Genomic DNA, 15,028 nt, shown 5'->3' with positions numbered 1-15,028 from the left:
CACACAGCAACACTGATTAAGCAGCAATTTAGCACATACAGTTTGTTTAGCTCTCGCTCAGCCTGTGGGTGTCACACAAAGAAACAGGAATACAGAAAAAGCAGCAGTTAAGATGTACAGGCTAAAAAAACCCCAACAAAACAAAAAGAGAAACACTGACCAACATGCATCAGGCCGGCTTCTGGCTTCTGGCTGAATGTCTTGATGTTCCTCATGATGTGTGATGTGTTGAGTTGTCGCCTGGATGTTAACCACATGTTTTAGCCACGGAGGACACGAGTGCAGCTCAGGGACCTCGTGGTCAGACGGTGTGTCCTTCGACCACGGTTAACACTGCAGTGTCAGCAAGTGCTGCTTGATTGTCCTTGTGTCAGACGGTAAAGTTCCACCTGTATGAAACACACTGCGATCCACTTGTAGAAAAAAATATATAACATGGAATGGATTAAATGAATTAATAATTTTGAATATTTACCATTATTCATTCCATATTTTTTTTTGGGGGGGGGGGGGGGCATTTGACAGGTAAGGTGGAGACAGACAGGAAACACAGGAGAGAGAGACGTGCAGTAAAGGGTCTCGCCAGCCAGGAGTCAAACTGGGGACCCGCCCGACCACTGGTTCTCCCCGCCAGAGAAGCTTTTATCCAAAGCGACTTACGAGGGAGGGACATTACTAAAGCTTCAGTGCAGTGGGACGCCTTGAGGTAAGAAGCCTACAAAGTACTAAATCCGTTCAATAAGGAGAAGTGCGAGGAGATCAGAAGAAGAAGAAGAAGTGACTGAAAGTGCTAGTGAGGCATGTTATGGTGTTACAGGTGTTATGAGAGGAGCTGCTCTCAGAAGAGATGAGTCTTGTTGACTGATGGAGACTTGTAGACTGATGCCTCCCCTGTCAGGGAACCACAGACCACAACAGTCTGGACTGAGATCGCCTTGTGTGGCAGAACCAGACGACGTTCCTGAGTTCAAGTAGAGGGGCGCAGACCCAGAGGTCGCTCTGTAGGCAGCAATAGAGACTTGAATTTGATTCAGGCAGCCATGAGTAGCCAGTTAAGGTCAATGAGCAGCACTGTGAGCGTGTCTGGATTTTGGGACTGCGGTGTAACAGCTTTACATTATGCTGTTTCTCAATGATCCGTACGCCCTCTGAATAGGCAGCACAAAAAGGGTTTGTTTTCCCCCTGTTCCCCCAAAACTTGCAACAACCGGCCAATAAAGCTAAATGAAAGTTCTTTTCAAGTAGTAGAAAGGACACAGGATACCGGGATATCTGTGCGTGACATTAAAAAAGAAGTAGCTCTTAACGTTACAACAGCAGCCTCCGAGTGTCGGCAGGTGGCCTGTTACCTGCTGCTGGAGGCTAAACGCTGGCAGCAACAGTCAGGAGATGCGATCTCTTTCTCAAGACACTTTACTCTCTTAACGAGGCTGTTGAGGCTTTTGACAAATTCACAACATAATTATCTCATTGTCATTGTTTTTCTTGTGAACACATGACATTACGTGACATTAAAAACATTAACACAAACCTGTTAGCAAACCGTCCGTTCATGCATCTTGCAGATACAGAGCAACATCAGCATTTATTTGGACTTTTAACCTCTGCCGGCTCTGTTCTGGTATTCACCGGCTCCTGAGACAGACACTCGGCTCTTCAGCTGCTAAATGCTGCGCTACGTTCACCAACTAGTCTCTAACTTTGTCATATTCTTTGTTTAACCCTGTTACTCAGAGATTTAATTATCTTGTTATTTTAAAGACATGAAACCGTCGAGTCATGATCACGACTTAATGACCTCATTATGTTGAGATAACCAGAGGTAGGAGTAATATTATACGTGAGCTTTTTGCATCTCCTCTGTCACTTTTGAGCTGCTCTCCTCTGGGACGTCTCTCTCTCTCTCTCTCTCTCTCTGTCTCTCTCTCATCGGGCAGAGGGGGAATTACTTGGATAAACAGTGACTTAAGAACACAAGCTTGTTTTCCCGTAGTAATTAGACATTTTAAGTCATGATCACAAGAAAACAATATTTGATGCCACGAAATATCATCAGAATTAAATTGCCATCATGACATACTGGGTTTAGGAAAATAAAACACGAGCACCATTTGTTATCTGGAGATGATATAATAATGATGGGGAGCAGCTTGATGTCTTGAGATGACAAGATAACTAAAGACATAATAGACATTCATCATTATAAGCAATAGCAACCACAGATGCTCTGTAGGGATACAGAGAATAAGTTTTCAGACTATCACTAAGATTATTACTTGTAGTAGGGGTGGTACTGTTGAAACAGAAGGAGCGCAACTGCCGTCTCTGCCGACCATATGCTTGTGTTTGACGGCTTAACACGAAATCATGGGGAGGCAACAGTGGATACACACACTGGGATGGGTATCATGCGCACGAGTTTACATCTGTGTGGGTTTGGCGAAGTGCGTCAACTGGACATTTTGTGACGGCGGTGGGTTTCTGTGTGAGGCTCAGCGTTTTGGCAGTGACAGCGGAGAGCGAGAGCGAGCGAGAGAGCTCTATTTGTTCTACTTCCATTTGTCCTAAAGCTGACTTCTGACATTTATTCAGATGATAAACAAACAACCAAATCTCTCTTAATCTTTGTCTAGTTGAAAAAACCTGCTGGGGATTATGGATGCCAGTATTGGATTAAGATCACACAGACACCAGATACACACAGCGTATCACTAATACAGCCAAATGGCCAGACATGTTTCCAGTCTCTCCTTATGGCTGCTTGTGTTATGAAGTCATCACTTTTGCACATTCAGCTGTGAGTGAAAAAGCATTAAGATAGACTTTTACATCAGGTGCACTGAGGAGCCATGGGTATGTTTTATTTTCACACATGGGGAATGTATAATGCCTAATCTCTACATGATGTGATTACTACAGGACGTGATCTATATACACTGCAGTCTGCACTGGCGTGTTTCAATTGTTTTGGCGCTGTACTCCAGCACATTTGATTTGATTTTAAATGAAATAATGACTGTGAGGATTAAGTGTTGACGTTCAGTTTTTAATTGGATCAACAGCTTAGGACTCGCAGCAGTCACCCAATTTTAGGACAGTACAGCAAAGGAAGGACAAAATGTGCAGACAAGGAAACTGAGAAGTTTTAAAAAAAAAATGTATGGTCAGTCACTTGACCTAAGTCCAATTAATCATGTGTTACACTTGCCAAAGACCAGTCAGCCCAGTATCCCAAGGAATTAGGTTGATATTGATTCTGCAGTGCTCGATCTACATCCAAATAACAAGACAGGAAGCGGTGTGTTGTTTTTATCACAGGGTGGAAAGTAATGGCGCCGAGCTCAGGGTAGTGGACAGACATCTGCTCCAGCTGACTTTCATTTTAGAGACAGAGAGACAAACATCAACATGGTAACATAGCTGTTGTGAACCTCACAGAGCAGCTAGCGTGGCTGCGGACTCCTAGTCTTGTTTCCCTCGCGTGGCTTTAAAGGTCTGACAGAATCTTCTATATTCTGTATCACGTTGTTACAGCTCTTCTTAAACTGTACTATGTTTATTGAGTGAAATACTCATATCAAGACTCCGCTCAGTGTTCCATCAAATGTTAATATTCTAGATGTCTCTGTATGATTTTATACACATTTGATTTTTGATTTTTTTAGTTTTAAATAATGTTCTGTAGATTTGAACAAGATTAACATTAACATTAACAATGCTTTGTCCATAGTGTAGTTTCCATGCATTGATTTTGTAGAAGAATGATTTTAAAAAACAGAATTTTCCGAGATGTTCTGTCATGCATGGTTTTGCAGGAATCCTCCAATATCAACACACTTGTTTGCAATAGGATTGAGACCAGACTGAAGGCAAACATCACCAGGGAAATTACCAACTGTCTGCTGATGTCTGTAGGTCGTAGAGTGCTCAGTAATCATTACTTCATTATTACATGAGTACTCAGTAGTCATGATTGTATCTTTCACGGTGGTGATGCTATCGTGGTCGGACTGCGGGGCCGCCCGGGGCCAGATGAGTTCACATCCTCCACCACATGATTTGTAGTCCCACATAAAACACAAGCAGTCCCTTGAGTTCAAAGTGATGCCGACTTTATTACAAAAAAATAAAAAAAATAAATGAATAGATAAAACAGAACAATAAAAACCTTTTAATCCCATGGAGCAAACTGAACTGTCTCCGTAGTGCACTCATTTTTATATCGTCACTCACTCCTCCTGTTGTGGGCCTAATTCTAGGTTCACTCCTTCCTTCGTGGCAGGACACTGTTGTTTCACATTTTACTTTCCACCTTTGTCAAAAAATAATGGAGTCTGACACTCCTCAGCTGAGTTCCTCGGGAGTGGTATCTCCTGTACCACTCAGCTCTGTGCGCACACTTAAGGTTACAAAAAACAAACTGGACTCCCACACACGATAAAGTTTTCAACTTCTTTTAAAATGTTAAGAAATGACAGCTGATCTTTTATATATCTGACACAATGAATAAACAAAACATAAATACTGATAAGGGATTATAACAAAAATGATAAGTAACAAGAAAAAATATATGTGAAAATAAAACTTCAAATAAAAAGCTTAAAACTGCGTACATGATAAGATTAACTACATTCTACCATAATGGAATAAAAAGGTCACTCTACTTAGGTCAAGATAAACACAAATAGTACACATCACTAATCCAATCTATGCACAACCCCCTCAGTCACATGTACACATTCAAAAGATCCATAGCTGAAAAAGGACTAATTGCGCATTATTTTCTACACACCATCAATCCAAGCCATCTCAGCCTGTATCCTCCCAATGGAACATCACCAATACATTTACATACATGAATGCTTATCGACAGGATGGGATGAGCCCATCATCCAGGTAGATATTCTCCCGGTGTACAAACAGTGTCTGCAATCCTTGTGAGAGGATGAAACACTGAAGCCTTGTGGAACGCTGTCATCATTATGCTGTATTAGCCCACACTTCTCCCCCTTTCTATTCTTCAGCTTTCAGGGCTTCTGCTTCCTCAAAGAGACCCATGGGACCAAACATGAGATGTACAGCTTGTGTGTGTGTGTGTGTGTGTGTGTGTGTGTGTGTGTGTGTGTGTGTGTGTGTGTGTGTCTCATAATTGGCTATAAGGTGACGTGAGTCTTCGAGTTGTTCCAGCGGACTCCAAAACAGGCACTTTGAATTCAGCCATTGTGCTCACATGTTTTTCCCTCAGCGCAGGCGTTCTGTTGATGTGACTGCAGCGTGATTGTCAGTCCCGACTCAACCTATAGGTTACAGGACCGGTTTTTAAGACTCCTCTTATGGTCACAAGAACATTTTGTATTTGAAACGTGTTTGGTATTTGGGTCACAGGCCGTATGGATTAGGGTGTTGCACAGTGTTGATGTGAGGATTCTGCTAAATGCAGTGTGACTTTGTGTTGTTTCTCTAAATCATATTTGAAGGAAAACACTCCTTTGACATTTCTTCACATATTCTGTTGCTTTAAAGTGCGTTTTTATTTTCCTGTACATAGTGAAGGTACTTGAACAAAAATAGGTGTTTGTCAGTTCATTGCAAAATATGTCATATGAGCGTTTTCTGAGCTGAGCAATGCTGATCTGATGGTTATGATAAAAAAAAAAAACATCACCTTCATAGTCACAGGAAACCAGCGTTGACTGTTGGAGATGTAGAACATGGTCTCCAGTATACAATAACAACTGGCCGTATTTCATCTTTTTCATCTGTTTTGTTCCCTTGAAGAGATACAAACCAACAATAAATTAAACAAAAGAACAAGTACTGTCTGAGTGGCCACCGCCTGATAGTTTATTCATCTGAGCCAAAGAACTTTTCATCCAAAAATGATTTAAAGACCATAGAGGAGCCATAGTTTTGTTCATAACAATAAACGTAGCCAGTGCAACAACAAGTGCTTTTATGATGCTCAGAGGGCTTCTGTAATCAGTCGAAATTTAAAAGCCCAAACATAGTGCACTTTTCTGTTTTCTGTACTTTGCAAGACACTAACATTTTAAGAACCTCATAATTTTAACCAAGAGTTAAATATATATATATATATATATATATATATATATATGACAGGCTCCAGAGTTGTAGATGCTGAATGCTAACAACACAAACTTTTCTTTATCTTGGTTAGAATAACATACTCTTCATATCTGTCTGTCCAGTACAAGAGTAGATATTATTTCAAAGTATGACCTGAAAAAAAGACATTACAGCTTTTTATTAAGATGATGAAGGAAAAATGTGGCAAAATCACTTATCTAGCAGAGGCTAACTGAACAGTTAGCTTGAAACTGTGAGTCTATTTGCTAAATAATCATCATTATTCAACCCAACACTTTACTCATTATCTTAAAACTAACTGCCAGTGGCAATCTTAGACCTTGGGGGGCCCCAGGCAAAGAAGCCCATTGAAGAAGCCCCCCCCCCCTCCAACATGCAAACTACTGGCAGACACTACAATTTATACAGATGTCCCCTAGATGCCTCACATGCAGACTATCAGTAGATGCTACAATTTATTGATGTTCCCTGAATGCCTCACATACAGGAAAAGGGGGAGATGCTAGCTACAGCCCACATCATCAGGGGCCCCACTTAAGGGGGGGTTTGGGGTCACCGTAGTGTGCTGTATATGGGAGGTTTAAGGGGGTTTGTAGTTGTAATTGCAAAATGTGCCAATATGAGGGGCCCCTTTTGCCCTTGTGGGCCCCAGACATTTGTCTGGTTTGCCTCTCCTGATAGTGCACATCTTCTAACTGCTACTCAAACTTATGTCTAAATACTGGAAGGGAAATAACACATTACCCAGTGTTAGCAGACTGCTTTGCTAGCTGGTGTCTTTTTTGCACCTGTCAACTTAAAAAACCTACAAATCCACCTTAACATTGATAAAGTAAATGAAAAAAAAAGATTTTATTCAGAGAGAGTCTCTAATATCCTTCAGTGTTGTTTGTGCACTGGTGAAAGTTTTGCAGGCTTAACTGTTGCAACGTCCTTGTTCCTATGCAAACAAGTGAGCACCAGTTTGAATGATGATGACAGCCCACAGCATCGCTGCCCTTTTCTAACCAATTATCATGTTCAAATTTCTCAACACCTCTGTTGTTTTTGTTGGAAGTGTGGTTTTGTGAGATAAGAAGGCAGGAGGCAAAGAGTTCACTCCCCTTTATATGCTAAAAGTCACAAAATGAAAGTGACGAGGCAGGTTGAGGGAGTAAATTACAAAATGTCATTGCGACATAATTCCTGGATCCACAGATTGAGAGATCACAGATCAAACAGCTATTATAGTCTCAGAAAACAGTTGTTTTTTTGTGAGAAAGACCTTAGACTTATTTACTTTCTGGCCCAGAGTTCAATGTAAGATTGAAGCCACGCTCATGTCTGTATGAAACTGTAGTCAGCAGACAGCTCAGTTTACAAGACACAATGACTGTGAATAGATATGTAACCACAAATTACTAACAAACTGTATTGATAAAACAAACAAGATATAATATGTAAATTATTTAGCTTTAGCGGTGCTGTGAGGCTTATTTTGTTACTGTAGGACAGAGCCAGGCCGGCTGTTTCCCCTTGTTCACAGTCTTAATGCTAAGCTAACTAGCTGTGGATGTGTAGCTTCATATTTCCTGTGCAGTCATGAGCATGGGTTCATGATTTTTAAGAAGTGCATCTTATTTATCTGACTACCAAAGTGTCCAAAACGGTACAAGTATCATAACCAGCGCAGACAACTGCTGCAGGAGCCACTTGAACTGTTGTCCATTTCGTATAACACAGAGAGCGTTCTGACAAGAGAGACTGACTGAAATGGAAATGCTGTAGTGTAGATGAATGAGTCAGTGGGTCCATAGCCATCTATTAGATTGTCATCAAACACTGATGCAGAGTCAGACCAAATGCCTCAGCACTGCCATTTCTGCACAGGTGTCTTATTAGGGTTTCCGGGAATGCACGACGCAGCATCATCACCAGCTGATTAAATCTTGTTCGAACACTTTGTCCCTGCTTTTGAAATCATATTCAGCTTTTATTCTTCGTAGGACACTCACAGTTTGTATTTTCAGTGCCTTCAAAGCAAGACAGCTTCCCTGCGTTTCAAAACTACAGTTTATTTGAAAGAGAAAAACATAAATGTGTGCAACAAATATATTTATTTGCATGTGATTGGGAGTGGACTAAATACGGTGTAATAGAAAAAAAAAAAAAACATTTAATTGCAAGTCATTTGTCAAGCAAAAATAACAACATTTTACTAATTCCTGCTTCTGAAATTAATGGATTTGTAGTTTTTCTCAGTTTTATATAATTTTCTAATTGAATATCATTAGGTTTTAGAAAATAAGTATTCTGAAAATGTCACTTCTAAAACTTGTGATGGGAATTTTTCCCCATGTTATGACATTTTATAGATTAAGCAGTTACCGGTAATGAATCACACATTTTTCCACAGTGATGTATAAATATATCTACAAATCCGAGCCACAGTAGATCAAATTGATTAATTGATTATAAAATATAATTAGTTAGCAGATCTGCTGCACAGCACCTATAGTAATCAGATTTCATCTCACAATACAAACTGTATTTTCATGAGCCAATACTTAAGCCATATTTACAAATTACTTTTGAATATACTAAATTATAAGTTGCTTTATGATATATGATATATATGATATACTTTTCCATATAGCACATGCGCTGAAAAACTGTATGACCACACATTTGGTAATGTGGTGTAACACGGTATCCTTTACAATAGAATAATCTGGCTAAATAGCATTAACTCCCATAAAGTCAAACTATGTGTGTGTTTAAACCCCCTGTCCTGCGCTCTGATTGGCTGGCCGCGTTTACAAGTGCCCCGATGTTCTGGCATTCAACATCTGGGAGAAAAGTGAGCCGTGCCGGGCGGGGCGCAACACAAAAGAACTGACCAATCGGAGACGACACCAATCCTTGAGGTGGGCTCGTGATTGGGCGGATGGGGAGAGGGGGGCGTGGCCTGAGCGGCTGCCGAAGTGTTGTGATTTCAGTCTGGCTCCAGTCTCGTCACAGGAGTGTGGGGCGCCTCTTCGCTGCTCCGGCGCTCTGGGAATACTATCCGCTTTTTTGGCGAAGAAAACTAGCTAAAACTAACTACTCCTCGCACGTTTACCGCTTCTCCTCTGCTGCACTGTCTCTTCTGAAAGACTGCAACGTACATTTTTGTTTCTTCTCTTTTTTCACTGTGGAGCTACGGAGGAAACAGCGAGGTAAGAAGTGGTTCGCTTGCTAGTTGTTGCAGACTTTAGCGATGCTGCTGCTGCTTCGCTTACTTCGCTCATTAAGAGTGTGATGCTCCAAGTTTGCCTCAGCAGATAGATTAATCCAACATATGCACGGTGTTTAAATCTTTCAAACACAACATTTCCCACACGTTTTTTTTTTCTCTTTTTTTCTTTTTTAACCCTAAAGTAATCATTGACTCTCCATAAGTTGAATTCGGGCTCCGAAGAAGCAGTTTGTTTTCTCTTTTTCTCGGCCGTGTTTTCGAGCCTTTACTGCTCCGGGAAAGAACAGCACTATTCACAAGTCAGTATCAGCTGATTTTACACTGATTTTTACAAGCTATTACACATTTTCTACCCCTCTTTATGGCCCCCGAGACCGTGTTTGGACACACAACTTGGTGATTTATCTGTGTATTGTGACGGTATGTAAATCTAAATGCCTCACTCTCCCTCTGGTGACCGATGCTGCAGGAGTAATCAGCAACTTACCACGAATTAGCAATTGATAACGTGTTGTTGTTTTTGTTTTGTTTTTTTCATTGGCGTCTTGCCTAAGACACTAATTGAATTTGGATATGCTGGTTTATTTTCCAGCAGAAAAATGATGTTACTCATGATGTCTTTGTGCGGAGAAAAGCAACAGATAACGAGGGAGTATGCTCTCTTTTTTTTTTTTACTACCAGATAACATTAATAGATCAATTTGAGCATTTGGTTTGCCTGGAAAAGAAAAAGAGTGTCTGCGTGACAGCACATCTCCCTGTCACTTTGCATAGATTTTTATTTATTTATGCTTTTTTTTTTTTACCTCACACTAAATCAGCTCACTTCAATCTGCAGTTTGGTCTTTAAGCCAAAAACTCGGAGGGGAAAACGATGAGCTCATTGTTCTAACAGGTTTGTGTTTTTGCACGCAGTTGCAGCAGCAGTCTGTGCTGGACTTCGGTGCGACGCACAGGTTTCTAATCTCTCTCCGTGGCTGCGCACAAAGAGATGAGAAACTTGTTTTTTTCCTCTCATAAGATTCCCAGGAGTCGCTGGTGGTTATTTATGTTGAAATGGATGCTCAGAGCTGCTCTTGAGCCATTCTCTGCTAAAATGGGACTCTGATTTGCCTCAGCCTGTTGTGCATTACCCCTTCTCATCTCCCTCAGTGGGTGTTCAGTTTCAGCTGAGGTTAAGAACATTTCAGCATTAAATAAATCTCTCCTATGTACAAACGGATAAACCACAGCACTGCTTCGATGTTGGCCTGGTGCAAGATAATGTGTGTATTCTCGCCTGAAACAAAGGCAGCTGTGGTCCTCTGGCTCCGGCCTTGCAAAAGTTTTCTGGGCATTTGAAAAAAAAAGAAATTGTGTTCAGCTTGAGGGTGACATCGCCCTGATTGAACAGCGGAGGCAACTTTTTGTTCATTTGGAGTCTGCCGTCAAGCTCTCTCTGCTCTGGTCCAAGCAGTCAGATGTTTAAGTGGAGACCGTGTGGTCGGATCTTGTGATTTTCTTTGGTTTTTCCCTGTCCCTGCTCTTCTCAGCTGAGCTGCTGCAGTGATATCATAGGATGGGGGAGGCCACCGATGGCTTGTGGTTTCCTACCGCAGTTGAACAGTGACTTAGCACTCTGTGCTGCTCAGAGGACATTGCAATGTGGTTTCAGGTTATTTTATTTGACATGTTGCTGCTCTGCTTACAAGGAGAGGTGCTGCTGCCCTGCAGGAGAAGTGAGATGCTCCTGTGTGGCCTGTCTGATACCTACCAGCAGTTACCAGTCTGTCCTCCCACTTAAACTATATATAGTGCAGATCTATATTCAACCCCCGGTCTCCCACACTCACAAACAATCAGGTCTATTCTGTTTTTTTTGTTTTCCATTAGGAAAGTCACATTCTGCTGATGGGTTAGTTACAGTCGTAAATGTGAGAAAAGGCAAAGCACCAGCAGTGCGTTCATTTCCTTGTCACCGCTGAAAATTGCTTGCTCTTCGTCCAGCTCTCATTTTCGGGCCCCTGATAGGTCCGTCGCTCAGTTAGCATGGTTAATGGTGCATTTAGCCCAGTGTGTAATTTTATTTCCGATTTCCATTTCGGCGCTTGCTTTTAGTTTAAAATGGCAAGAGGCCCCAGTGGAGGGGCCCTGCGTGTGCAGATGGCATCTTCCTAATGGTCCTCTGGGTAATGATGGTTGAAATAGGCTCCTAACCAGGGGCTGAGGACTGTGGCCCTTGGGGGACGTTCAGCAGGCGTATTTCCATTTTCATCATCGAGATAAAGTGCTCAGTATCTGCACATAGATACATATAACACTCGTGCACACACAGTTAGTCTAAGTTTGGATTGGTCAGTGGAGAAAAAGCAGAATTCCAGTAGAACACATGAAGACATGTTACATTAAATCTCTCTGGAAACTTGTAGTTGCTGAATTGAGGCACTCTCGCTCATTTCACCTCCATTTCAGGCCCAGGGAAACTCCAGGGCATTGGATTTTTTTTTGGCTATTGTTGTGGCACCTCAACAACAGCGATTTGTCTGAAGTGTCTCAGACCTCAAGCACATGGTGGCATTGTGCGACTGCCGATGTCTGAAGAATGGCCAGCGCCAGTGCTGTGCTTCAGGAAGCAACAGTTAATCTCAGCTCCTCATCCGCGACATATGGCACTTTGTTTGGCCCTGCACCTGAGAGAGGCACCGGTCTGTGGCACCTCATATTTCATTTTGATAATGGCTGGTTACCCGTGGCAACTGGGCAGCCAGTGAGAGCCCCGATTCTTGAAGGGGATGGTAGGAAAAAAAGAGAAGAGGGTGGGCTGTCAGGTTGTGATCTCCAAGGCTGCGCCCCCCCCCCCCCCCCCCCCCCACACCTCACCCACCCTTTCCTGGCTGCTTGCGCTGCGTCCAGTGAAGGGTGTGGGACCCCTGGGGAGTGAATTATTACCTGTCAGCCCCGCAGGCTCCCCGTCATCCATAATCCGGGGCTGACACAGCACAGGCCGGTCCAGGCTATCTGCTGAGACCACCGGGCCTTGGCCTCCAGGTCTGGCCCCGTTTGGCCACAGCCGGTAAGAAATCACATTAACATGTTGCATCAAGCGTTAAAAATGGACAGGTTACGAATAGCAGGTGGACCTGCCTCGTGCCTTCTGCAGCGTAGCTGAAGTGGGTCCTCCATCACTGTCCAGACTGGACTTGCCTCTTTTTTTTTTTTTTTTTAAATAGTTTTCAGCTGTTTTTCCAGCCGAGCAGAAACAACTTCTTTACTGTGGCTGGAAGAAAATTTTCCCCTCGTCTTTTTTGCTGATTCAGTGCATTATATCTTCTAAATATACCGGCCTGCATGGTTTTTTAAAGTTCATTCACAGATGTACAGGCTGTGACACAGACATAATGCACACTGCCATTGCAGTTACATCTGTTACTGTTGCAGATTTCTGCAAGTAACGGTGAACACAGTGGATGTTTTCACTGCTGACAACCTTTTCTCCCACAACTCCAATCATCAGCTATTAGATTTGAATCCTTGGCAGGCTTGTAATTACTTTTGATTCCAGAATTATTGAAGATGGTGCCGCACGAGTGACAGCTAGTTGTGGTGGCTTCAGCTCGGTACCGACCTTTCTCTCTCTCTCTCTCTCTCTCTCTCTCTCTCTCTCTCTCTCTCTCTCTCTCTCTCTCTCTCTCTCTCTCTCTTCTCTATTGTCCACAACTATTTTGCTTCTTTTTGTGTGCGTGCTTTTGTATCTCGTATGACTTTGTGGCAGCGTCAGCCATTTGTTGTGGAATGGTTTGTGTGTGGGAGCAGCAGTATCTCAACAGCAGACAGGAAGAGACTGATAAACAGGAAGAGACAGTGGTCAAGAGGGCAGCTTCTGTCCTGGGTTGCCCCCTGGACGCAGTGGTGACGGCGGTAGAGAGAGGAGGAGGATGATGATGGCCGAGCTTCCATCTTTGAGGGAGAACGTCTCCCTCCTCCCCTGCACGAGAGTCTGACAGCAACGCTCGCAGCTCCTTCAGCGACCAGCTGCTCCACCTGCAGTATTCAAAGGAACGATACCGCAGGTCTTTCCTTCCTGCGGCTGTCAGACTGTACAACCAGCACTGTTCCCAGCAACCCACCTGGCACAGTGTGTGCAATATTTCTTTGTAACATACGCAACGTTTTTTTTCTCAACATTCTTGGATATACATGCAATACTTCACCTCATATCTGCTCTTTCTGTCTTAACTAACCTTGATACCTACATCTGTCTTTATCCTGCTGCTGCTTTAACAGTGCAAATACCCCCCCCCCCCATGGGTTTAATGAAGTTCCTCTTAAACAGGCGTGCAGCGGCTTCCCTCCTGTGGCCCTGGTGTGGTTGGTGCAGGACTGGAAATTATAGCTAAGCTGATGAGTGTGTAAGTTTTGGGAGGAAAAGCTTGAGTTCAGTGAAAGGCTAGAGGGAAGGAGAGGGAGAAGAAAAAAAAAAAAAAGATGGCAAGAGGCGGCAGACCGCAAACTGGACAAGTGACAGGCCTCGGTCCGTCCATCCAGACTGGCTGTCTTCCTGTGGTTTTGTCGAGCTGTTTTTCAGAAACGTTAACCCCTTGTCGAACATGGACTCGGGGCTCCGCTTGCCAACCCCCACGGCCACAAGCAGCGCGGCGGGAACACTGGATGCCTGTATGGTTACGCCTCATGAAGCACAGTGGATGCAGTCCAGCAATTACAGGGGGAAAATATAACCTGTAGCTCGCAATGTCAGCAAATTGCCTCAGATTTATATTTTTAGTCCAGAGAGGGTCTCATGTCCCATGAAAGAATCTTTGTTAAGAATTAAAACCTCAGCTGCTGTATGTTTTTCGAGGCTTTCATTCTCCTTTGTTTCATTTCTTCAGTTGTTCAGTCATGCACTGAGGTTTTCTGTGTTTTGTTTGTGGTTTTGTTTTTAAAAGAAATGCTGCAGTCTTGTGGATTCACGCTTTTGTCTCCCTCACTCCTATATCAGTCGCCCTTTTTAAGACGAAGGAGGGAGTACCTATACAGTGCACAGTATCACAGACGCTCACGCTGATTTGTGTAACAAGAAGGATGTGCGTGCTACCTACAGGGCAGCATGGAAGCAGCATGCACAACAAAAAGGATCTGGCTTGAAAGGGACTGAAAATGAATCATCCAAAGAAAAAAAAGACTCCATGTCATTTTTCATGCGTATTTCATGAGAAGAAGCAGCTAACGTGGCTTCATGCGTGCGTGGATTTTCGCTGTTTTAAAGGATTATTAGCTGATGAGTAACCGCAAAGATCTTCCAAAACTCCCGTTCAGTTGCGTCATCCACAATCCTGTTTATTTATGAAAAACCTTAACGCTCGCTGGCACAATATTAACTTCCAAAAGATTAAGATAATACAGACGTGGCAACACACTCCTTCACTCCTGCCACCGTGGAGAGAACAGAAACATAGCTTCCTGTCTAAATCCACTTCGATTCTTCTCGCCTCTGTGTTTAATGGGAGGAAGCGACTGAAATAGGGAAACAAATAGCCTCGGGCCATACATACCAGCTATTGATTGTTGAACTCTTAGTTGGGTGGGCTGGGTGAATGGCAAAAGTACATTGGTTTGTTGTTCCAAATAATCTCTTAATCACTTCATAATGAGGGCAGACCTCCCGCATCATTGATTAGCCAGCCAGGCTGAAAGTGGAGCAAACCACCGCCCTGACATCCCAAT

At 42.9% G+C, this 15,028-nt stretch overlaps 1 protein-coding gene across 1 annotated transcript in view; it reads left to right on the top strand.

The window, feature by feature from the left end:
* The first annotated feature begins 9,113 nt into the window (after positions 1 to 9,113).
* The window catches only part of sema6e (sema domain, transmembrane domain (TM), and cytoplasmic domain, (semaphorin) 6E), a 152,677-nt gene continuing 146,762 nt past the window's right edge, over positions 9,114 to 15,028 (top strand). The window contains 1 exon segment of the mRNA XM_056381483.1: positions 9,114 to 9,305. The gene's annotated coding sequence lies outside the window, so the exon portion shown is untranslated.

This window comes from Seriola aureovittata, chromosome 7 (genome assembly GCF_021018895.1).
Source record: "Seriola aureovittata isolate HTS-2021-v1 ecotype China chromosome 7, ASM2101889v1, whole genome shotgun sequence".
In the NCBI taxonomy this organism is placed as follows: Eukaryota; Metazoa; Chordata; class Actinopteri; order Carangiformes; family Carangidae; genus Seriola; species Seriola aureovittata.
The sequence above is the reverse complement of the archived record's forward strand: the minus strand, read 5'-3'. Positions and strand labels throughout refer to the sequence as shown.